General features: G+C 38.3%; 1 long non-coding RNA gene across 1 annotated transcript; it reads right to left on the bottom strand.

Moving 5' to 3' along the window:
- Positions 1–93: 93 nt before the first annotated feature.
- On the bottom strand, positions 94–6,621 carry LOC142248776 (uncharacterized). Its single transcript, XR_012724940.1, has 3 exons — positions 6,157–6,621; positions 3,340–3,448; positions 94–3,240 (listed from the first exon to the last, which is right to left on the bottom strand). It is a non-coding gene; the product is annotated as an uncharacterized LOC142248776 (long non-coding RNA).
- Between the last annotated feature and the right edge of the window lie 955 nt (positions 6,622–7,576).

Raw genomic sequence — 7,576 nt, 5'->3', positions numbered from 1 at the left:
AAAAAAAAAAGAAAAAAAAATCAAATCTCATTTTTTTTTTATTTCAGCGCATTTGAGCTTAGATATTTTTTATAAATAATAAATCACCATCGGTTTACATTGACACGTATTTTATTTTTTTCTTTTTATGCGACATTTCACATAAACATTGTAGTGTGGATAGTATGTAATAATGGAAACCGTTACATTCTGCTCTTATGTAACACATTGGCAAAAAAATACTGTACACTGCTGGCCGGGGCTATTGGGGTGTTTCGCTTACGATCGTACCCTACTAAAACCGAGGCCTATTCTTCCATTCCACATACATATATACAATATTTACAATTAAACAAGCATATATATTAAATATTGAATAATTAGTAAAAAAAAAAATAAATAAAAAAAAATCAAATTATCTACAAATCAGCTACCGGGAGAGGCTGAAGGTAATATATTCTGATGGATGTGAAAATGAAAGGCCATTGGAAAGGTTAGCTCTGTTAATTGAAGCAATCTTTTATCAGGCTACGTTAAAAGATGAAGAGGGAAAAAAAATGGCAATTTTCCCTATAGTGGCTTATTTGTACATTCCATTCAATTGTTCTCTGCCTCTTTTTCATGGAATATTACCTATTTTTGCATTAAAGTCGAGTGATGATAATTACATAAATGCGGGGAGGTGTAATAAAATGTCAATAAAATAATAAGCAGAATTGAGATTTTAGAATGGAAAGGATTAATATATGGATATAACTATATATATAGGGATGTGTAGCACAGGAGTTGCAGGGTTGAATACTTTTGCAACGTCTCTTCCTGGCTCTATTTGCTGTCATATTCCTGTGTCTTGTATGGTACTTCACCAGAATGTAAATTATCTCCACTATCGGCAGCTATAGGGGTGTGTAGCTCAGGAGTTGTAGGGTTGAGTACTTTTGCAACATCTCTTCCTGGCACTATTTGCTGCCATATTCCAGTGTCTTATATGGTACTTCACCAGAATGTTAACTCTACTATCGGCCGCTATAGGGGTGTATAGCTCAGGAGTGGCAGGGTTGAATACTTTTGCAACGTCTCTTCCTGTCACTATTTTCTGCTGTGTTCCTATGTTTTGTACGGTATGCCACCAGAATGTAAAGTATCTCCACTATCTGCAGCTATAGGGGTGTGTAGCTCAGGAGTGGCAGGGTGGAATACTTTTGCAACGTCTCTTCCTGTCACTATTTTCTGCCATGTTCCTATGTTTTGTATGGTATGCCACCAGAATGTAAAGTATCTCCACTATCTGCAGCTATAGGGGTGTGTAGATCAGGAGTGGCAGGGTGGAATACTTTTGCTACATATCTTCCTGGCACTATTATTCTGCCATATTCCTGTGTCTTGTAAAGTACTTCACGAAAATGTAAATAATCTCCACCATCGGCAGCTATAGGAGTGTGTAGCTCAGGTGTTGCAGGGTTGAATACTTTTGCAATATCGCTTGCTGGCTCTATTTACTGTCATATTCCTGTGTCTTGTACAGTACTTTACCAAAATGTAAATAATCTCCACTATTGGCAGCTATAGGGGTGTGTAGCTCAGGAGTTGCAGGATTGAATACATTTGCAACATCTCTTGCTAGCACTATTTGCTGCCATGTTCCTGTGTCTTGTACGGTACTTCCCCAGAATGTACATAATCTCCACTATCGGCAGCTATAGGGGTGTGTAGCTCAGGAGTGGCAGGGTTGAATACTTTTACAACATATCTTCCTGGCACTATTTTTCTGCCATATTCCTGTGTCTTGTATGGCACTTCCCCAGAATGTAAATAATCTCCACTATCGGCAGTGCATATTTTATTTAAGTGAGGATTACTAATATATTACAGTATGCAGTACATCTCTTAAGAATTACATTACCCCGCTGCACTATTTCTTTCCAAGTCATAAAATGATTATTTTATGACATTTATCATGCATATTCCTGTAGGTCATGAATATAGAATACATTTCTATGGCCAAGAAAAGAATTGAGAGGAGCAAGAGAGCGCACAGCTGATAATTCTCAGTCCTATCAAAGCGATTACTGGGCCACCCATAGTGAAATTAATGGGTTACAATGTACTCACAAAAGATTTCCAATCGTTTTTTGGAGACTGATTTGCAATCTATGGCTAAAACAACAGAAACAAGCTTAGCAGTGTTCATTCATTAACCCTCTTCCCTATAGTCAGGAGTTTTTTTTCAGCACTCCTAGCAGAACTGACACTTCCAAGGGGACATTTACTACTTGTCAGAGAAGAAGGGATGATCCGAATGACTGAGTGCTAAGGCAAAGGGTAATAAACGTAGTGCAGAGATTAGGCCCAAGGCAAAGATACAGGCCACAGAGCAGGGATTATTTTATTCCAGCACAATCCCAAAGGACTTGGGTTGACAGAATGTTAAGGTCTAGATCAGAACCACCCTTAACACTAGAAGTCCCAGAGAGGGGTCATTTAACGTTTCTACCTTTGTAACCCAGAGACGGGTCGAATGACCTGAAGGATTTTAGCTAACATCCTATAATCACCGTCTTTTGTTCTGTAATTAAGGCCATTACTGTCGCACCACAGGAGGTTGTTGTTTTCCATTGAGTTTAGCGATTTAGTTTCTAGTTAGTTCTATTCAGTTTATTGTATTGGGTCATTTGACCCTCTTTCGGGAGCTCGAAATTTCTGGGACTTCTAGTGTTAATAGTAATAATAATAATAAAAATAATAATATACCCAACAATAATATAGCAAAATGAATCTATTGGCCGCTTTTAATAGTCATATGAAGAAAAACATTAGTTAAGCAAGTCGTCAATATACCGTAACACGAACCAAACATAGAGAAAGAAGGATCTCTGTATCATTCAGCTGTAGTTTAAAGGGGAGGATACAACACACTGCCCATTAAATGAAGCTACCAGCTGAAATAATAGGTCGGTAGAGCCTTGGCATGCAATTATTATCAACGCATGGAGAAAAAAAAGAGATGAAATAGCGCTACCTTGGCCAAGACAGCGGTCTGTGGTTGAGTTGTGCACCTTTGCAGCATGCTTGTAGCAGATACTCTCCTCAACTACGCGTATTCTTAAGCAATAACAACGTAATCCGTATTATCCACCCAAGAATACCCGTCACCGAAGAGAGCCACAAAGCAGCAGCAGCCGGATGGACAATAAATCCATAGCAAGAGAAAAATCCAAACAGGTCCATAAACCAAGTCCAAAATGTCCTCTAGTCCAAGTCCTGAAAGAATAGCAGAGAGCCATGAAGTGTAGTAATGTAAATGAAGATGTGCATCTAGACACACATACACACACCACAAGAGAGTTACGTGCAATGTACCTTGCCTCTCCTCACATCTTCCTCTGTACTTGCAAAAAAACCCTCTTGTACGCCTCCCCCTCCCAAGCTCTAGGCTGTTCAATTGGTTGTCCAATGGACCTATAGATTCCTGCAAGAGAATTGCATGCATATTTAAGTATAGCCATACTGTGAGGAATTCAACAGAGTACACAACACAAGCCATCTACATTATTCCACATGTATTTGCATGATTATACACCGGGCTGAACATGACATCACCATGGTTAGTAGCGCATACATATATACCACTAGCCACTCATTATAGCCAGATTGTTTTTTTTTTTCTTTTTAGGCTGAGTATATGGTAAATTCACATAGAATATAGGAAGCTTTCTATTGTAAAAATATAGGCTATGGGAAAGGATAGCATTGAAAAAGTCAGGATTACTGCAGCTGTGCTGAATGCACAAGTGGATTACAGGCTGTGTGAGTGTTATAAAGCCAGATCATCCACTATGAATGGGGCTTGTCTAGCTGAGCTTTGTTTTAAGATTTAATAAAGATATTAGTGTTCTAGTGAGAACATGTAAGACATCAGATAAGTGATGTGAGTGCATAAATCTCTATATTCTATTCATCTTCAGTACTGATTGATCAATCCCTGGATATACTACATGTATACTTGTGAAGAACATATGCATATGTAAAAACACATCAGCCTTTACACCATTTCATTACTACAAACAAAATAAAGGGACCTTTGGTTTCCTTGTGTAAAAAATACAGGATTATAAAATGAATTAGGGTCATATACAAAAATATACTCTCCAAAAATAAGGGGACTTTGGTGTCCAAAAAACATAGCATTATAAAATCAATAAGGATAATATAAAAAAAAATACTAGATATTATACATAAAGAGGACTTTGGTCATCTTGTCCAGAAAATATAGGATTATAAAATAAATTAGGGTAATATATATATAAAAATATACTCTCCAGGTATTATGATCTATAGACAAAATAAAGGGGACTTTGGTGTCCAAAAAACATAGCATTACAACAGTGGACTTTGATCACCTTGTCCAGAAAATGTAGTATTATAATGAATTAGGGTAATATATATATATATATATACATATATAAAAAATATTTATATTTTTATATATATATATATATATATATATGTATATATATATATATATATATATATATATATATATATATATAATATATGGATATATATATATATTTATATATATGTATGTATTAGAATCTGTAGACAAAATAAAGGGACCTTTGGTCAGCTTGTGTAAAAATATAGCATTATAAAATGAATTAGGGTAATATACAAAGAAAATACTCTCCAGGCGTTATATATAAAGGGACCTTTGGTTACCTTCTCCAAACAATATAGTACTATAAGATGAATTGGGGTAATATACAAAGATATACTCTCCAGGTATTGTAATGTATAGACAAAATAGGGGGACCTTTGGTCACCTTGTCCAAAAAATATAGCATTATAAAATGAATTAGGATAGTATAGAAAAAAAAAATACTTTCCAGGTATTATACATAAAGGGGACTTTGGTCACCTTGTCCAAAAATATAGGATTATAAAATGAATTTGGGTAATATACAAAGATATACTCTCCAAAATAAAGGGGACTTTGGTGTCCAAAAAACATAGCATTATAAAAATCAATTAGGATAATATAGAAAAAAAATACTCTCCAGGTATTACACATAAAGGGGACTTTGGTCACCTTGCCCAAAAATATAGTATTATAAAATGAATAAGGGTAATATACAAAAATATACTCTCCAATTATTAGAATCTGTAGACAACATAAAGGGATCTGTGGTCACCTTGTCAAAAAAATATAGGATTATGACATGAATTAGGGTAAGATACAAAAATATAGTCTTGGTATTACATGTGTGGATTACAAGGAGTGGGGTGAAGCTTGGAGTGGAGAATACCAACATGGTTGGACGCTTCAGCACCGGTTCATGGACAGCTCCCTTTTGTGGCTAAAGCCAAAAGTGACAGCAGTTGGAACTGTGTATGCAGAAGCTTAGTGTGGGGGGCAAAGGAAAATAATCTCCCTAGCAATTACTGTGCCCTGAAAATTGTTCTTGACACATTAACACAATTTTTGGATCCGATCCCTCTGGCTTTGTGGAGTTTTGCACCTCCTGTCTTTCCTTTCCTGAAATGCTGAAGTGCGCCTAGGGGGAAAAGTCTGTATATCTCTTGGGCAATGGCTCCTTTAGAACTAGTTGTCGGAGCAAATCCAGGCGTAGGGAATTAAGGCTAAAGAGGTAAGTCGGTAAGTATCAGACATTGCATCTGGGTGCCACACCTTTTCGAACATTCTCAAGACAGCTTACTCTAACATTGGGTATTATTAAGTCAATGAACCCACTCCATCTAAGGCACTGACTCACCATGCACCCTGCAAGGAGCAATATGTATTCCTATGGTGAACTTCTATCCTGAAAGTGTAATGTATCTTGGCTTGGTCCTCATAAAGGCAGGAGATGCAGTTTGCTGACCCTCATTGTTATCTCACGTTGACCGAGCATCACACAAAATATCATTCGGCTGCCTTAATCTTCAATGGGTTTGGAAATAAAACATGTTGGAATATCTTAAGATGGTAGAAAAACCACCAAATAAGAAATCATCTTTGTGTGATGAGCAGAAGGAAAAAGTCACAGATCTCAACAAGGGAGACGAAGAAAAAAAAAAATATTGATCTTCTTTGATGACACATCCTGGAAATAAGACATTGTATAGGGATACAGCAGTAAGATAATCTGCAATGGCTTTCATGAAATCATTGCTTACCGTGTAGGATCCGAGGCGGTGTGTGTCGGAGCTGGAAGACGTGGCTGATCCTTTTTGCATTGTGTGTTGGGAGCTGCTTTTTTTTTTTTTTCTCCTTTAGGAATCTGGAATGGGTGGAAGCAGCTTTTTTTCCTCTTGATGATAAACCTGAAAGTCAGTGATCATGAGAATATTCTGCAGAAAGTCCCCAGATAACGCTCGCTAACCGCCGTCTACAGTCTTCAGCTCCAAGAACCAGAGGAAAGAGGAGGAAAAAAAAAAATCAGCAATAGCAATCACATCGATCTGATCTGCACTATCTGCTGCTGCCTCCACGTCTGACAGCTCCCAGCACACGGCTGCAAAGAGTTCATTTTTTTTTTTTTTCCAGCAGCTCCTAATTGGTTCTGGGCAGCATACAGTTACACGGGGTAATGTTAACCATTCAGTAGTGGATCCAGCACATGCTAATGGTGGATTAATTGAGGAAGATCTGATGTACGAGCTTCCTCGCCTCTTATTCATTACTTCCCTATGGGAAAGGACCCGGTGCCTTGTGGGACTAAAAGGAAAAAATGCAGTTTAAATAAGACAGAAAAAAAATGCAGCGTGCAAGAATTTTTTTTTTTTTATGAGCTCATACTGTACTTTTGTATGATTCTGGCACAATAACCTGAAGAGCCCTTTTATATATAATTAATGGAACCTAAACCTGTAAAGTCTGCAGAGGGGAAGGAGTTAAATATTTTTACGTCCACTTTATGTTTAAAAATAATATTGGGGGATGAGATTAAATGAGCAAGGGTGAGAAAAAATGGGGTGGGGGATGACATTGGGTGGGGGTGGGGGGATGAGATTGGATGAGAAGAGGTGGGGGATGAGATTAAATGAGGGGGGTGCGGAATGAGATTAAATGGGGGGGTGAGAAAAAATGAAAGGATGGGGGGTGACATTGGGTGGGGGTGGGAGGATGAGATTAAATGAGGTGGGGGATGAGATTAAATGAGGGGGTGAGATTAAATGAGGGGGGTGGGGATGAGATTGGATGAGAAGAGGTGGGGGATAAGATTAAATGAAGGGGGTGGGGGGATGAGATTAAATGGGGGGATGTGAAAAAATTAAGGGGTGCGGGGTGACATTGGGTGGGGGTAGGTGGATGAGATTAAATGAGGGGAAGTGGGGGGAAGAGATTAAATGAGGTGGGGGATGAGATTAAATGAGGGGGGTGAGATTAAATGAGGGGGGTGGGGGGGTGATTAAATGAGAGGTGGTGGGGGGATGAGATTGGGTGAGGGTGGGGGGATGAGATTAAATGAGAAGGGTGTGGGGGATGAGATTAAATTGGGGTGGGGGGTCAGATTGGGTGAGGGAGGGTGGGGGATGAGATTGGATGAGGAGGTTAGGGGGATGAGATTAAATGAGGGGGTGGGGGAATGGGATT

Source organism: Anomaloglossus baeobatrachus, chromosome 8, assembly GCF_048569485.1.
Source record: "Anomaloglossus baeobatrachus isolate aAnoBae1 chromosome 8, aAnoBae1.hap1, whole genome shotgun sequence".
Classification (NCBI taxonomy): domain Eukaryota; kingdom Metazoa; phylum Chordata; class Amphibia; order Anura; family Aromobatidae; genus Anomaloglossus; species Anomaloglossus baeobatrachus.
This window is presented reverse-complemented; position numbering and strand designations above follow the sequence as displayed.